The sequence below is a fragment of the Henckelia pumila genome, chromosome 1 (assembly GCF_033568475.1).
Source record: "Henckelia pumila isolate YLH828 chromosome 1, ASM3356847v2, whole genome shotgun sequence".
NCBI classification, from domain to species: Eukaryota; Viridiplantae; Streptophyta; class Magnoliopsida; order Lamiales; family Gesneriaceae; genus Henckelia; species Henckelia pumila.
This window is the reverse complement of record NC_133120.1, coordinates 20,383-37,674: the sequence shown is the minus strand read 5'-3', so window position 1 is coordinate 37,674 and position 17,292 is coordinate 20,383.

The following is a 17,292-nucleotide window of genomic DNA, read 5'->3' as shown; positions in this document are numbered from 1 at the left end:
AATGCGCAAGAATTACTCAAGACTAAACTAAATCCCAAGTACTAATTCCCAAAATCTATGCATGCTCTGATACCAAAAATGTAGTGACCCTGCATGGAATCACCTACTAACTGCAACTAATAGCATGCATTAAACTTAATACAGCAAAATACTTAACAGAGTAAAACGTGCGGAAACATAATCCATAAATTACATATCAGCTTAGTAAAATATATCCAGGCTTAATATTGTAGTGATACAACCATATCGAAAACTTAAAAGTAAACATTATACAGCTATATCGAATCCTACTGTATAACTAACTCCTCAAGGCTCCTGCTCCCTAGTCCTGCCTTGAACTACCAGCTCCGTCCATCCTGCGACCTGCCCCGTGGAATAGGGTGTCCAAGATAACAACTAGGACATGAGCGCTAACGCCCAGTACATAAACATGAGTAAACATATGTATATAATGCATGCAACATGATGACTGATAAATGGTCATCTGAAAAGTCATGCTCAGTACCGGCGCCACATGAGTGCTGCCACCGCACGGATCAACCTATGGCTGCAACCACACTCGTCTAGTACACCAGAGTAGTCAGACATACATGTTCCCGCCATCGCGGTACTCTCAGTGACAGACTATCGAGTATGAGCTGAGCGGCTCTATAATCAGGTATAACAAGGTATAGGCTCAACGTGTATATGCACATGACATATGAATATGGAAAATGGTAAATCATATATCATGCCATATAATAATGTCAAATAAATGCAACATATAAACATGTATACTCGCTGGCAATCTCAATCAATGTGTACGTACCTCTAGGCTAGTTCAAGTATAGTAGATCCTAGGTTCCAAGCCTATATTCAAAAGTTCACTATATCACTACACAAGTTCTATAAGCCTTAACTAAGCTAATAAGTACTCCCAAAACCTAAATAAATTTCCGGACCATACCTTCGTCCGTAGATATCCCTTTGGAGTCGCTAGTCCCGGATGGCTATAACCACACTTTGGTTATTACAGAACCTCTATTATAACCGATAGGGCCCTCAAGTGTATAACTCACACTATATAAATGATCGAAGAAGGAAACTCGGAATTCGTATTTGAAAATGAACTCCGGAAACCCCTATTTATAGTCAAAATTTCTGGATACGAACGTTGCGTCCGTTCGGGTTCGTTGCGTCCGTTCCTGCATGTTTGACACTTGTCAAAACTCGTAGCTTAGTCATCAAACCACCTCATGCCTGCATGTATCTCAAGGAACGTTGCGTCCGTTGAGGAATGTTGCGTTCGTTCTGCCCCTCTATCGTCGCGTCCGATGGCCAACGGAAGCTCCGTTCGTCAAATCATCTTTTTAGTTGATTAAGCCCCGAAATTGGTTAATTACCAACCTTTAATCATGTTTAACATATTATTATCTTAAAATAGAATCTGGTTTACTACAGTTCCTACCATTACTGTCCAAGATGCACGTCAAGGATCTTCTTCGTCCATCTTGAGGGGAAGTTTTACAATTAATTCCTGGTTGGTTAAAGTCCAGTTAGCTTATTAATTATGCTAAATGGAGCAGTTACTTACAGGGGCTGAGCCACCCCAAATGCTGGGGTGGGCTCTAGCCCAGTTTTTTATTTATTTATTTTTTGTTATTAGTTACAATATATATATATATATATATATATGTAATCTTAACCTATGTTAGATTTTTTAATTAGCCCAATACTTTGTCTAACTCATTTTCTGAAATATATTTGTAGGATTTGTCTTGTTTGATTTATAAGATTGTCTTTCAACTCGCTTTGAAAGTTCAATTTTTATCTAGATTTGTGATTTTCAAAACTATATTTTGTTGTTTTGAACAGCTTGATTTTATTGATGTGTGCAATTGTGAGTTTTTTAAAACAAATTTTGAAGTGAACAGTTTGAAATGATTTCATTTAGTTTTACTGATTTTATATGTCATTTTTGCATTTTTTTTTTTCCCTTATTGAAAACATGCAAATGATGTATGTTTTCAAGTGGTTCACTTGTAGGATTTATATTTTTTTTTGTTTCACTTTGAAAATGGGTATGAAAATTTCTGCATTTTAAAGTTCTTTCATTTTTTTTATCAGAATTGATGTGTTTTTGAGCGGTTCGCGTATGAATTTTTTCATGATGTATTATATTGCTTGAAACATCATTTTTTTTGTTTTTGGTATATTGTGAGAATATCAATTGAAGAGGAAAATTTAATATATTATACGAAGCTTAAATTTTTTACAACCATCAAAATTTTTTTCGGAGTTATCTCACTTAAAACATATAGTGACCCGCACCGTGATCACCTACTCATAAAAAATTTAGGCATGCAATTAAATAATAAATAATAAATAATCGGAGTAACTGCAGAATTAATATAAAATCCAGAACCGACAGAATACAACCGGTAATTAAATCTAAATTTATACAACCCAATTAAATTAACTTAATACAAGTAAGGTAAAACCTAGTGATTAACCCTGCAATCCTGTCTTAGTCACCACCTAATCTTTAAATTCTCAGGAATACTACCTGCAAATGCCCCATTGAATGGGGTGTCCAGACTCCAGACAACAGAAAAATAACTGGACGTGAGCATAAAACGCTCAGCATGCTAGTACGGGTAGACAACAAATATGATGCATGCAATGTAATGAACGGGTATCATATCTGGGTAACGAATCGAAAATCCTCTAAGACTGGCGCCTAGGATATGAGCTGTAATCTCGGGGAACCAAAACACTGGATGCAACCACTCACTCCTAACTGGATGTGGACCAAATGTCCCAGATCACTAGAGTCCGACAGACCTGTCGGTCATAGTGACTCTCAGTCTCAAAACGTCCTAACAAGGGCTGAGAACCCTATAACACTGCTTATCTCGAAAGAGATCCAAGCTCAATATGAAATGCACATGCAACATAATATCTCAAAATAGTAACATGCATTATGTCATGTAATATGCAACACATAATCATGCAAATCCGCTGAAAATCTCAGTCGGTACTTACGTAACTTACTAAGGCAGTCTTAGAAGCATCCATATAGGTTCCAAGCCTACCATCAGTACTACAATGCAAAATATCCATTCATTATAAACTTGTTCTAAATTTCTTAACTAAGCTATATCATACTACTTATTCTTTATTAGGATCTCGAGAATACCTCTATCCGTCGTCAGCCCGTTGATATCGATAGCCCCAGAACTTGGGCACCACTCCACTACGACCCCGGAGACGCCTCACCAAGGCCGGGGCCACACCTATATGTCTAGACTCTCCTATAATATCCTAAAAGACGAGAGGAAATCAAGTGAAATTGGGGTGAAAATTTGAAGTTCGGACCCCCTATTTATAGGCAGAGATCGGACCGTCCGATCTCAAGTTTGGACTTTCCGATCTTGCATGAGGGCCACGTCGCCTGCATGCGCAGTTCGGACAGTCTAATCTCACTTCGGATCGTCCGATCTCTTGCGTACGAGACACTTGTACAAATCCTTTTAACACTTGTCCGGGTAATACTTCGGACGTTCCGATCCTATACTTCGGATCGTCTGATCGGGCTTAGTGATGTCAGCCATGATGTCAACTATCTGACCAAATTTAGACATCTGTCCACTTGAATTCGGACCGTTCGATCTCCTGATCGGATCGTCCGATCTCCCTTAGCTTCCGAAGTGAAATCCTAGATTCCGAACTCCTGCAGTTCGGACCTTCCGATCGTGGGTTCAGACCATCCGAACTCACCGGAGAAGATTTTCCAGTTTTTTTAATTTAAGTCCAATTAAGCCTTTAATCAATTTCTTAATCAATTTTAGTCATTTAATCTTGTAAAATAGAAATGGACTACTACAAAACATCACATATTTAGTAGTTTATATTTATATTTCTTTATGTCACTATATCATATTTATAGTTACCATTAAATATTTTGGAAGTGTTCTTTGATTGCAAAGTAATATTTTAATTATTAAATATTTAATTTATATTAGTTTTTTTTTTTTATCAAATCGATCAACCCAGGGTGAAAAATTTTTCTGGATACGCCCCTGTTTACTTAGTTCATTACGTATTTATCATTTTCTCATATACATAACTTGTATACTCTTTTATTTTCGTACTTGAAGATACATAGAATATGATCATTTCTTCTCTATCGTTCTTACTCTAGCAATCTTAATCTCAATTATTATGGTTACTCATCACATTTATTTTTTAATTTGTTTCTCCTCAATTCAAACAGGTCATACTACATTAGCTTGTAATTAAATTTTTGTCATGTTTTCTATTTTGCTAAAATTATAAAGTAAGGTTACCATTACTAGCTACCACATTCACATGAAATATTTTTTGTGATATGAATAATAGATATATGCTACATTAATTCATTGTTGACCTCTCACGATTTATTCCCCACACATGATTATTATATATTATGGAACGTGAGTTATTTGATGTAGTACTGCTAAGAACTTGGAATTCTTATATATGCAAACCCAAAACTTTAGAGCTAGCTTGTCCACTACTCTATCGAAATGGAGTAGACATTTGAATAGGGATCTAAAGGATAAAAAAGCAAGCACAAAAATCCAAATTGAACAGCTCCGCCGCAGAGCAGATCCAATTTCTATCTTGCATGTCCAGGATTTTCTCTCAAACTTATTGGCGCAAAATGAGGCTTTCTAAAAGCAACGAGCAAAACAATTTTGGTTGAAGAAAGGTGATATGAATTAATACCAAATTCTTTCATTCCGTGGCTACCGATGATGCTGGAATAACATATTATCTCTGCCGATCGAATTACCCATGACTACTTTGAACAATTATTCTAGGCGGGTGAGGCTGATCCCTATGACCCCATTCTTTCCTAAATTGATCCTAAAAGCACTTATTCGGATAACTCTATTATGATGGCCACGTTTACGTACAACTGATGAATTTCGATAGGCTTTGTTTCATATGCATGCACCCACCAGGGCCTGACGGTTACAACCTGATCGATTTTCTTCCAGTGGTTCGGCCTATTATTGATGAAGAGGTGGTTTGAAGTTGTATTTTATGCCGGCTTGAGCAATGCATGTTCACAATCTCTCTCAATAACACCATAATCACATTGATATCAAAGTGCAACAACCCAACGACGATGAAATTAAGACTTGCGACCCATATCTTTATGTAATGTCCTCTACCATACTATTTCCAAGGTTCTATCAAATCGTCTTAAGAAGATGATCTCTCATTTGAACTCTCAAGCAGCGTTCGTGCCTGATCGATTTATTACTGATAATGTTATTGCATCTTTTGAGATCACTCACTAAATTAAATTAAATGAAAATTTCGAGGAAAAACGGTGATAGAGTGTTGGGTCAAGGGTGTCGTCTTTCACTATATCTATTCATTATTTGTGCGCAAGGGTTGTCGACTTTGATTGACAAGGCTGCCCGAAAAGGTGTGGCTTACATGGAATTAAAATTTGTCGTGGTGCTCCGATGATAGCTTCATTTTCTTATGAAAAACACCGCTTGAATGTAATACAATGAAGAATATCCTCAATACTTATGAGCAAGCAAACAAGCAGGCTATCAATTTCGAAAAATTTGAGATATTTCAGCCGGAACATGGAGCAAACTTTGAAGAATGAATTATCTGATATTCTTGGAGTGGCAAACCCTATTGACACAAGTAGATATATACTCGGGTTTCCCGTCACTCATTGGTAGCAAGAATAAAACTATATTTAAATATCTCCGTGAGAGAATATGGACACGACTTCAGAATTGGAAGGGCATCTATCTATCGGCAGTGGGATGAGATGTGCTTATTAAAATGGTCGTGGCCCATGCAATCCCAACCTATTGCATGAATTGCTTCCTATTGCCACGTTATGTGCTCGATGAACTTCAAAATTATGAATTCATTATGGTGGGGTTCAAAATCAAATGGTGGAAAGGGTATTCATTGGATATCTTGGGATCGGTTGTGCGTGCGTAAAGAACTCATGGGTTGGACTACCTAAATTTGGAAGGGTATAACCTGGCCATGCTTGCGAAGAAAGGTTGTAATTTTATTTCTGCCCCTGATGTTTTATCCCCACGACTCCTCGAAGCTAAATATTTTCCAAGATTTGAATTTGTGAATGCAAGCTTAAGAACAAATAGTAGCTTCATATAGGCGAAGGCAAAGCTCGATGCATTAAATTGGGGCGGTCTCTATGGATTTGCAACATGTCACCTTCGAGACGTACTCCAAAACAGTGGTAGATGCTATATATTCAAATATAATGGATCACAGTACATGAATTCGGTACAATTATTATGAAGTGTCGTTCCTTTATCTGACAAGACCTTAATTACAAGGTTTTTTTCGTTAGACGACAAGTGAATATCGTTGCTCATACACTCGCTAGGGCAACCAATTCTTTTCGTTAGACGGCAAGCGAATATGTGTTTATTATGATGTCCCACAATTACTTATGATTCATTTGATTGTATTAACTCCTCTCTAAATTAATGCGGGTTTGCTAGTTTGGCTTCAAAAATAATAAATAAAAAAAACATTTCATGAGCCAATTACTGAGACAGATCTTCATCTAAAAAAAAAAAGACAAATATTTATCCCAACCTTGTACATAAAAAGATATTAAATTTTCATTATATGTATGGATCAAATTAATATATGACTAATATATATATATATATATATATATATATATATATATATATTGATAGGTTACACCTAAAAATTCAACTGGGCCTGAGCCCAATCATGAAGGTCCACTCCGAATATTTTAAAGGCCCAAGCTTAATTAAATATAATATATATTTAATTCAAGCAGACCCCGATTTCTACAAAAGCCCATAAGAGGCTCAAGCCCATAAAGCTCTCCAAACATCTATAAATAGCTCAAGTCACCTCATTATTAAGGTACACACTTTCTTTAGCACTATATTGCTCTACTCTCGATTATTATTCCTTGAGTAATAACTGACTTGAGCGTCGGAGCGCCTTCGCCGGGAACCCTCCCGGCTCCTCTGATTTTGTTTTGTGACGTAGGAACAACCCACTGAAGATCTCCACCGCGAACATACAAGGATCCGTTGATACTCCAGACTTTGCGGAAGCAACGTGTCATATACAAGTGATTTTTGGCTACATCAGCTTGGCGCCCTCTGTGGGAAACCGTTCACTACGTCATTGAGAACACATATTACTTCAAAAATGTCTCAAGGAAATATTAACAATGGAAACGCACCGCCGAGTATTACTCTCACCCGTGAAGACTTGACTGCGCTAATGGAAAACACAGCAGCACTCGCAGCAAAAGATGCAGTTGCACAGTACCTAAAAACCCGCAAGCGCAAAAGCAGCAAGAAAAAGGCTCAGACTGAAGGCTCTTCATCTCTTGACCCTAATAACGGAGACCAAATAAAGATAAGTCTAAAGTGAATGATAAAGATCAAGGGGGGACCAAGAAAAATACTACTCAGAAAGATGGTGAAGCAAGTGTTCACACAGTTCATGACATTTCGGGCGAAAACAAGATCACTAATCCAGCTCGGAAGGATGGATCTCGCACACATGTAACTGGAGAGAATATGTCCGCAATTTTGCCGTCACGTCGAAGCCCCTTCACTGATGACATATTATCTGAAGCATTACCAAAGGGAGTCAAAATCCCCAGCTTACCTGAGTTCGATGGAACGAGTGACCCCCAAGACCATATTGACAAATTCTACGCGAAAGCGGATTTTTATGATATCACAGATGCTGCGTACTGTAAAATTTTCCGAACAACATTATCAGGAAGAGCACTCACATGGTTCAACAAGTTACCCTCTAGGTCTATTGCCAATTTGGAGCAACTTACTGACTGCTTCATCCACCAATTCTCAATTAACAAAAAATACCCAAAAACAGCAGCATATTTGTTCACAGTCATTCAAAAAGAAGGAGAATGTCTGAGGGACTATGTTCGGCGATTTACTCATGCGGTGCACGAAGTTTTACACGTGAACCATGATTTGTTAGCTGGAATAATGCAACAAAACTTGCGCCATCGGAAGTTCAAAGAATCAATAGCGGGAAGGCCGCCCAAAAACTTAGAGGAATTATTGGAAAGATCTGAGAAATACATACGGGTTGAATAATCTGTAGAGCCACACTACTTGAATAAAAGAAAGAGAGAATAAGATAAATCAGATATTAGAAAGAGAGATGAGAAGCGAACAACACAGAGCCCCCGCCTCCAAAATACACCCCTCAATGCACGTCTGACCGATATACTGGTAGTGGCTGAAAAACAAGGGTTGTTGCGTCCCCCTCGCCCAATGCAAAATAACCCAAAGCGCTAGCGTTCGGACAAGTACTGCCATTTTCATAAAGATAAAGGCCATACTACAGAAGATTGCTTCAGTTTGCGAGCAGAAATTGAAAAACTCATAAAACACGGGCATTTGGGAAATTTTGTGGACAAGTCCCGCGGTGAGAAGAGAGATGACAGGCGTCGGGACGAACAACCAAAACGTGACTATCAAAAGCGACATGATGAAACTGGGAAACAACATGAACGAGCTGATGAAAATTTGCCCTCAGGAGGGGTAATCGCCGTAATCACTGGGGGGCCTGCTTGTGGCGACTCGAATAATGCAAGAAAAGCTCTTCTGCGGGCAGCAAAAGGAACCAACAATTTATCTAGCCCCACATCCTTGTTGATATATGAAATTGGAACCATCCAAGAGGGATTATCATTCAGTGACAAAGATCTGGAGAACCTTCGGGGCACCCATAATAATGCTTTAATTATCTCAGCCACAATCTCCAATTTTTGGGTAAAGAAAATTCTAGTGGATTCAGGAAGTTCAGCCGACATAATTTTTCATGATGCATTCGTGAAGTTGGGTATTAGTAATGCACATTTAGCTCCAGTCAACACTCCATTAGTTGGATTTTTCGGAGAAATAGTTGAAGCTTTGGGAGAAGTAACGCTTCCTCTTTCCTTGGGTTCTTACCCCAAAAGGTCTACTAAAATGATGAAATTCCTTGTAGTAAAGGCTTCATCTGCATACAATGTGATATTGGGACGACCAAGTCTCAATATATTCCAAGCCATCGGATCGACATATCATATGAAGCTGAAGTTTCCGACTCCAGGAGGAGTAGGAGAAGCCATTGGTGACCATCGTCTAGCCAGAGAATGTCATGCGGTGACATTGCGGGGTTCATCAGGAAATCGCAAAAGACAAGTTTCTAGTGAGGAAAGAGCACCGAAACCTGGAAAAATTTTACGTGAAAATGGAATACATTTGGTGGATGAAGAAGCCCAGAGCAAAGAGAGAATAACAGCAACCGAAACTCTGAAACATGTGGCAATCATTCCAACTGATCCCAAGAAAACCCTAAAGATCGGGACCGAATTACCTCCTGAGCTGGAAGAGAAGTTGAAAAATTTTCTTGGTCGCAATTTGGACGTGTTTGCTTGGGGTGATGAGCATCTGCCAGGAATACCTCATGAATATGCGCTTCATCACCTCCGTGTTGATCCAAAAATAAGACCGGTGAAGCAAAATAAAAGAGCATTTGGTCCAGAGAAAAATCGGCATATAGCCACGGAAGTGGAGAAACTCTTAGCGGCAAAGTACATCAGGCCAGTTTCATACCCAGATTGGCTTGCAAATGTGGTTTTAGTACCGAAACCTGGAGGAAAGTGGCGTTTGTGTATAGATTTCACTGATCTCAACAAAGCATGCCCCAAAGATCCGTTCCCACTCCCTCAAATTGACTTGTTAGTAGATTCGACAGCAGGATGCGAGCTGCTCACTTTTCTTGATGCGTATCAAGGATACAATCAGATTGGTCTAGCACCAGAAGACCAAGAAAAAGCAAGTTTCATCACCGATAGGGGGATTTATTGTTATGATGTTATGCCATTTGGGCTGAAGAATGCTGGAGCTACCTATCAACGTCTGGTAAATACCATGTTCGAACGCTTGATCGGACATAACATGGAAGTTTATATAGATGACATGTTCGTCAAAAGTATTCAAGCATCTAATCACTTGGAAGATCTTGAGGAATGCTTCAATATACTCAGAAAATACAGGATGAAACTTAATCCGGATAAATGCACTTTTGGTGTACGAGGAGGCAAATTTCTCGGTTATATGGTGTCAGAACGAGGAATAGAGGCCAACCCTGAAAAAATCAAAGCAATTTTAAACATGAATCCTCCGAAGAGTGTAAAAGGCATCCAAGAGTTGACAGGACGTTTGGCCGCCCTCAACCGATTTATCTCAAGATCTGCAGACAAGGGTTTACCATTTTTCAAAATGTTGAGGAGTGGGAAAGGTTTTCAATGGACAGAAGAGTGTCAGCAAGCATTTGACGAGTTGAAAGTGCATCTGACCTCTCCGCTGTTGTTGGTAAAACCAAACGAAGGTGACACCCTGTTAATTTATCTGGCAATATCTGCGGAGGCGGTAAGTGCAGTATTGGTCTCTGAAGTAGGACGTGAGCACAAACCAGTTTATTATATCAGTCGAACTTTACACGGAGCAGAATTAAGATATACAAAGATCGAGAAACTGGCACTGGCTTTGGTAATTGCAGCGAGAAAATTACGTCCTTACTTTCACTCTCATCCAATAATTGTGCTCACCAATCATCCTCTCAAACAAATTATCTCGAGTCCTGAAGCATCAGGAAGAATGGTTAAGTGGGTTGTTGAACTGAGCCAATATGGAATTGAATATCGCCCGCGTCCAGCGATTAAAGCACAAATTCTGGCTGATTTTCTAGTATAAATGACAGTAACTCAAGAAGAAAGCTCCACCCAAACATGGATGGTTTATGTCAACGGGTCATCAACCTCTACAGGAAGCGGTGCAGGTATAGTTATGGAGAGCCCACAGGGAGATAAATTTCAATATACCTTCAAATTTCTATTCCCTGCAACGAATAATGAGGCAGAATATGAAGCTTTCATCATGGGAATTAAATTGGCCCTGTCGGTCGGAGAAAAAAGACTGACGATACACAGTGACTCCCAACTTATCTTCAGTCAGGTTAATGGAAATTATGAAGCGAAGGAAGATAAAATGTTTGAATACCTCACTCAAGTGAACGAGCTTCTCTCGCGTTTAGACAGCTATGATATAAAGCAGATACCTAGAGGGGAAAATGAGTTAGCAAACCGCCTTGCCAAGTTAGCAAGCTCCTTGGCCAACATTGGTAATAGGAAAATTACATTCCTAACTTATGGCAAGGAAGAAACTGATGGAAGTGATGTTACAATCTTCTGTGCTGATAGCAAAGAGCCTAGTTGGAAAGATGAAATAATCGACTATTTGAAGCAAGAGAAACTACCTGCTAACCAAGTCGAAGCTCGAAAACTTAGAGTGAGAGCTGCTCGGTTCACGATCATTGATGGAGAACTGTACAAAAGAGGTTTCTCTTCACCTTACCTAAAGTGTCTAACGCCAGATAAGGGAAACTATGTGCTCCGTGAAATTCATGAAGGAATATGTGGAAATCACTTAGCTGGCAGAGCTCTCGCGGGGAAAGCATTGCGCCAAGGGTACTTTTGGCCAACGATGAAGCAAGACGCTATTGAGTTAGCAAAACATTGTCACGCATGTCAAGAGCATGCTAACTTCCATCACCAGCCAGCTACAATCTTACAGCCCCTGGAAAGTCCTCTACCTTTTGGTCAATGGGGAATGGATTTGGTAGGTCCTTTTCCTCCTGCTACCGGACAAAGAAAATTTCTGATAGTAGCTGTGGATTATTTCACCAAATGGGTCGAAGCTGAACCATTGGCCAAAATATCCGAGAGAGATGTAATCAATTTCTTATGGAAGAATATAATATGCAGATTTGGCATTCCTCAAACCTTGGTTTCAGACAATGGAACTCAATTCTCTGGAGCGAAGATAAAAGACTGGTGCAAAGGACTCTCTATCAGGCAGTTCTTCACTTCTGTAGGGAATCCTCAAGCAAATGAGCAAACCGAGGTCACCAACCGGACCATTCTACAGCACCTCAAAACACGCCTAGGCAATGCCAAAGGAAAATGGGTGGATGAGTTGCCAAGTGTTCTATGGGCATATCGAACCACTCCACGCTCTTCAACTGGAGAATCTCCTTTCAACCTGGCCTACGGAGCGGAAGCTGTGGCTCCTGCCGAAATCGGAGAGCAATCATGGCGAGTGAAACAGTACACTTCATCTGGGAATGACCAAGCCCTCCGAATTTCATTGGACTTGGTGGATGAACTGAGAGATGAAGCTTCGACACGAGCCGAGAGATATCGAGCTTGTATGACTAAAGCATACAATCACAGAGTCAAACCAAGATCTTTCCAAGTAGGAGACCTGGTCTTGAGAAAATCCGACATCTTGAAATCTGTGGGTAAATTAGACCCAAAATGGGAAGGCCCGTACAAAGTAATTGAGATTGTGAAGATGGGAACATATCGCCTCCAACATTCAGATGGAAGAATACTTCCCAGACCTTGGAACGTGGCAAACCTAAAGAAGTTTTATGCATAAACTGCAACTCTCGCCAATAATAGGCTAAATTTACCTTTTTTGCTATTAGCATATTTTCCTTATGTTTTCATATTACAAGTTTGTGATACATTTTTCAACTAATTTGATTATTTTGTTATACAAGCAGATACTTTGTCGAAAGCTTATCATATCTCCTCTCCTATACCAACGCTTACTTACGATGTAAACGTCATAGACCCTAGCAATCATAAAAAAAAATTTCCCAATAATAAAAGGCTTGGCCAGCCCCATGAGACATTTGAACTTATGACGCTGTAAGAGGTCAGGACGACATAATAAGTCCCGGGATACCTCACCACGTACTAAGTGGGTTTAGGACTTCCCCATGAGACAAAATCTTGGGAGATTGATCCCCTCCCAAGTACTCCAATATTAAAGCGTTAGTATTTTATTCATCAAACAAGTATGCAATAGCAACTTCAGAAAACAAAGAGATATGATAACTGACAAAATTGAATATATATAAAAAAGGGAGAAATAATTGTTTTTCCTTTGCTCCTCCACCAACTGCTTACGCACTCAAAAAGAGCAAACAAAATATAAGACTTCAAAGTCTTTATTACAAATAAAAAATATTGCCCAAAAGTGGCAAGAAATAATAAACTAAACTGCTCCACGGCTCCTAAGAGTACTATCCATGTGGATTCGACATGCACCCGTCGTCGTTATTCAAGCTAGAAGTTCGAACGCAAAGCTTCGATCATCTCCTCGTCACCCAGACCTCCCAATAAATTTCCTAAGGGAGGATCCGAGTCATCCTCAACTCTTGCAGTTCTAGGCTCCGGAATTTTAGGGTGAATCATCATAATAATTTCCTCCGGAACTAGTTGAGTATCCCGTAGTTCTTTGTGACAATCCACGACAACTTCGTCATGAATAACAATCGCCCGCTGAATCACTTCATCTCTAAAAGCTGTGGATGCTTGATAGCCTTCAATTGCTTTTTCTCCGGTACTTCGCAAGATATTCTTGCCTATTTACGAATTGAGAAAAGTCTCACCGGTCTCCGATTCATGGGAATATTTTCCCCTAAGTAACTCCATATCCTTGCACATTGCATCATACTTTTTGGATTTCTCTTCAAGCTCCTTTTGCGACTTGAGAAAATCATCTCGTGCCTTATTAGCTTCCTCGCCGAGTCTTTTGCACTCTCCCCTTAATGACGTTACTTCTTCATCCAATCTCTTATCAGAATTTTGGGATCTCTCTTCTCGAAATTGAAAAGTTTGGGCAAACGATAAAATCTGCAAACACCCATAGATAAAGAATATTATTTACTACATAAAAATCATAAAAAGTAACAAACATATAATAATATACCTGGAAGGCAGACGAGGCAAGAGACCGAGTTAATACTTCGGTAGGCTGCGGCAGTAGATGCAACCTGTCATGATCTCCAATTAGATTAGCTCCGATTCTCCAACCAATCTCTGGATCCTTCAAATCCCAAAAAGAACCAGCATTATTCTTATGATTCACACCCTCCAAGAACAAGTGACGACCCTCACGAGTGTCGGGAGGAACTGTTCGTTCATCATCACGTCTTCTTTTTGGATTTATTCTACCATTAGCATTCTCCCTAATACGGGTATCACGGTCAGCATCATTTCTTCTACCACCATTCCTTCGGTCACGAGTGTCAGTATTTTTAGATGGAGGACCAGAACGATTGACACGGTCGGATGGCCCGGGAGAATTCCTCCTCCTTGGAATCCCTTGGGAATTGTGATTACCTCGATCCACTGGTGACTCTTTTCTTGATGTCTTTGACGGAGTTTTCTCGTTTTTCTCTATGCAAGCGCGAACCTCCGCCAAACTTATTTTGTCACCTACAAACAAACACAAAGAGAAGAGGGACAATGATCAGTAAATAAATTTAATAAATTTTAAATTAACACGAGTAGAAGAATCCAAAGAAGACACAAAATACAGTTATCAAAATTCAATTTGAACAAAGCATTACCGGCAGGAATCAAACTTTTTGGGTCAACCAACTTCTTGAAGAGGCCTAAGGAACGACATTCAAGTTGCAATTCACGGTGGATTTTGCTAAAAATAATTTTTCTATGGCCCGGACTCCAAACTATGGGAACCTCCCAACCATAATCCCAGACATAAACAAAATTTTTTCTCCAATCACTTTTCGGAGATGGACAACGAGATAAAAACTTACAATCTCCCCGAGGTAGAAAATAAGTATAGGAACCCGGCATGGAGCGACGCACCGAGAAAAGCGCATAGAATAAGTCTATAGTCGGGGACATTTTAATTTCACTCACTCTACATAGGAAGCACGTAAAAAGAAGAATCGCACTTGGTGTTAATTGACTTAAACTCACCCCAAGACTATCTACAATTTCTATCAAAAGGGCATGAGGAGGAAGCGAGAAACCAAAAAAAGTACTCCAGATATACAGTAAAATATCCCGGAGACGGTTCTTGACATGAATCTCCATTTTTTGGAATTTTAAGAATATTTCTAGATGATAATTCAAGTTCTCGGAATGGGCTTAAAATCTCAGACTCGTCCAGAAGACGCTCGCTCACTCCTCCCGAAGACTCTTGAGAACCACTATTATCGCAAGAATTCAAATAAATCATAGGAGATAAACACACGTCAATTTCACTATCATCGCCAAACTCCGCTGGCGAGGAGGGATAGATATCTCGGTTAGCAATTAACATCGAGAGTACCTTACCCCGCGAATGACACCCTGCAGTTATTTTTAAAAGAATAATATAAAAATATATTTTTTAAATAGATTTTTATTGCGCAGTAGTAAAGTCGAATTGCACATGAATCGACTCGGTAATAAAAAAGCACATCTTCAAAAACTTTATTGCAATAATTATTGGTATATGTCATGACATGTATATATTTATGTGTATATATATATATATATATATATATATATGTATGTATATGTGTATATCTCCATCATGATCCGGGTTCAACATCATCACCATCATCGCACACCTACAGCTCTAACCCGCCCCGACAGCCGCGCCTTGCCTCCGCATTTTCCAGCCATGCCCAAGTCCAGATTTGGGTGCCTCCACAAAAAGTGGATGCGGTCCCATGGCTGGAACTAGATAGGCGCCTTTCGCCGAACCTTCACCACACGTCGCCGCACCTTGCCGCCGCGTCTTCCAGCCCTGACCGAGTTCAGATTTGGGCGCCTCCACAAGAAGTGGATGCGGTCCCATGGCTGGAATTCGATGGGCACCGTTCGCCGGACCTTCAACCACCCACCACGCCCTCGCACACCGTCATTCTTTTCGATTTCAGATTTGGGTGCTTTCGAACTCGTGAAAGCAGCTCCATGGCTGAAATTCGAAGGCCACCTCCGTCGGCAAAAACAACCCAGCGCCGCCTCATCAGGAACCACTGCTAGTTCGGCCATGAATCGGGCAGGGGATGATGACCATGGAAAGAGAGGAATGATAGATACACATATACACGATGCATACACCATACAACAATCACCCATGAATATGGACAAACATGGGAACAACGGGGTATAGAAGAAGGAAAAGCAGGAGGGAGGGCAAAGGCATGAAAAAAGACAAAAACAATTGTCACATGTAATTAATTTCAAATCACGAGATGAGAAATTATGTGATACCTGCCATGTGCTTTTGGTTGCTTTGTTCCTCTCAGATTATTTGTGGAAAATCGTTTGCTGCAATAAAAATTTCAGAAACCAAATTGAGTTAGTTAATTGTGATGAAGACATGTTGTGGTGCTGAATTTATAATGCCAATGGTTGATAAAGTTCTGCTAGGATTCTACAATTAATATTCTGGTTGATCCCCGCGACCTGACTGGGCAGGTTGATCCCCGTAATTTTTGCAGTGGCAAACAATATTCGTTCTCGGCAATTAAATTTTTGACAATACTCCGATACAAATTCTACTCTCGGACCTCTCCACACACGCGACATGCCCGAGAGTGGGGGGCCTATGATAGGTTACACCTAAAAATTCAACTGGGCCTGAGCCCAATCATGAAGGTCCACTCCGAATATTTTAAAGGCCCAAGCTTAATTAAATATAATATATATTTAATTCAAGCAGACCCCGATTTCTACAAAAGCCCATAAGAGGCTCAAGCCCATAAAGCTCTCCAAACATCTATAAATAGCTCAAGTCACCTCATTATTAAGGTACACACTTTCTTTAACACTATATTGCTCTACTCTCGATTATTATTCCTTGAGTAATAACTGACTTGAGCGTCGGAGCGCCTTCGCCGGGAACCCGCCCGGCTCCTCTGATTTTGTTTTGTGACGTAGGAACAACCCACTGAAGATCTCCACCGCGAACATACAAGGATCCGTTGATACTCCAGACTTTGCGGAAGCAACGTGTCATATACAAGTGATTTTTGGCTACATCATATATATATGACCTACTATTTATATTTATTGGGTTTTATGATTACCAATGTGTATCGTGGGTTTATTTAAACCTATCTTTACAGACATTACCCTCAATATAGATCTAAGAGTCCTCATTTAACAATACATGCGGGATCCACTAAAAAATAATGGACCGCACATTTATTGATGAATGAGAACCATTAGATGTATATCAAGACAATGCTTGTATAGGTAGGATCTAACTTACCGGGTATCGTAAATCAATCCATCAATCCCAAAGTTAATCAACCACATTTGACATAAAAGTAACCTAAAAACTGTGTCATCCATAT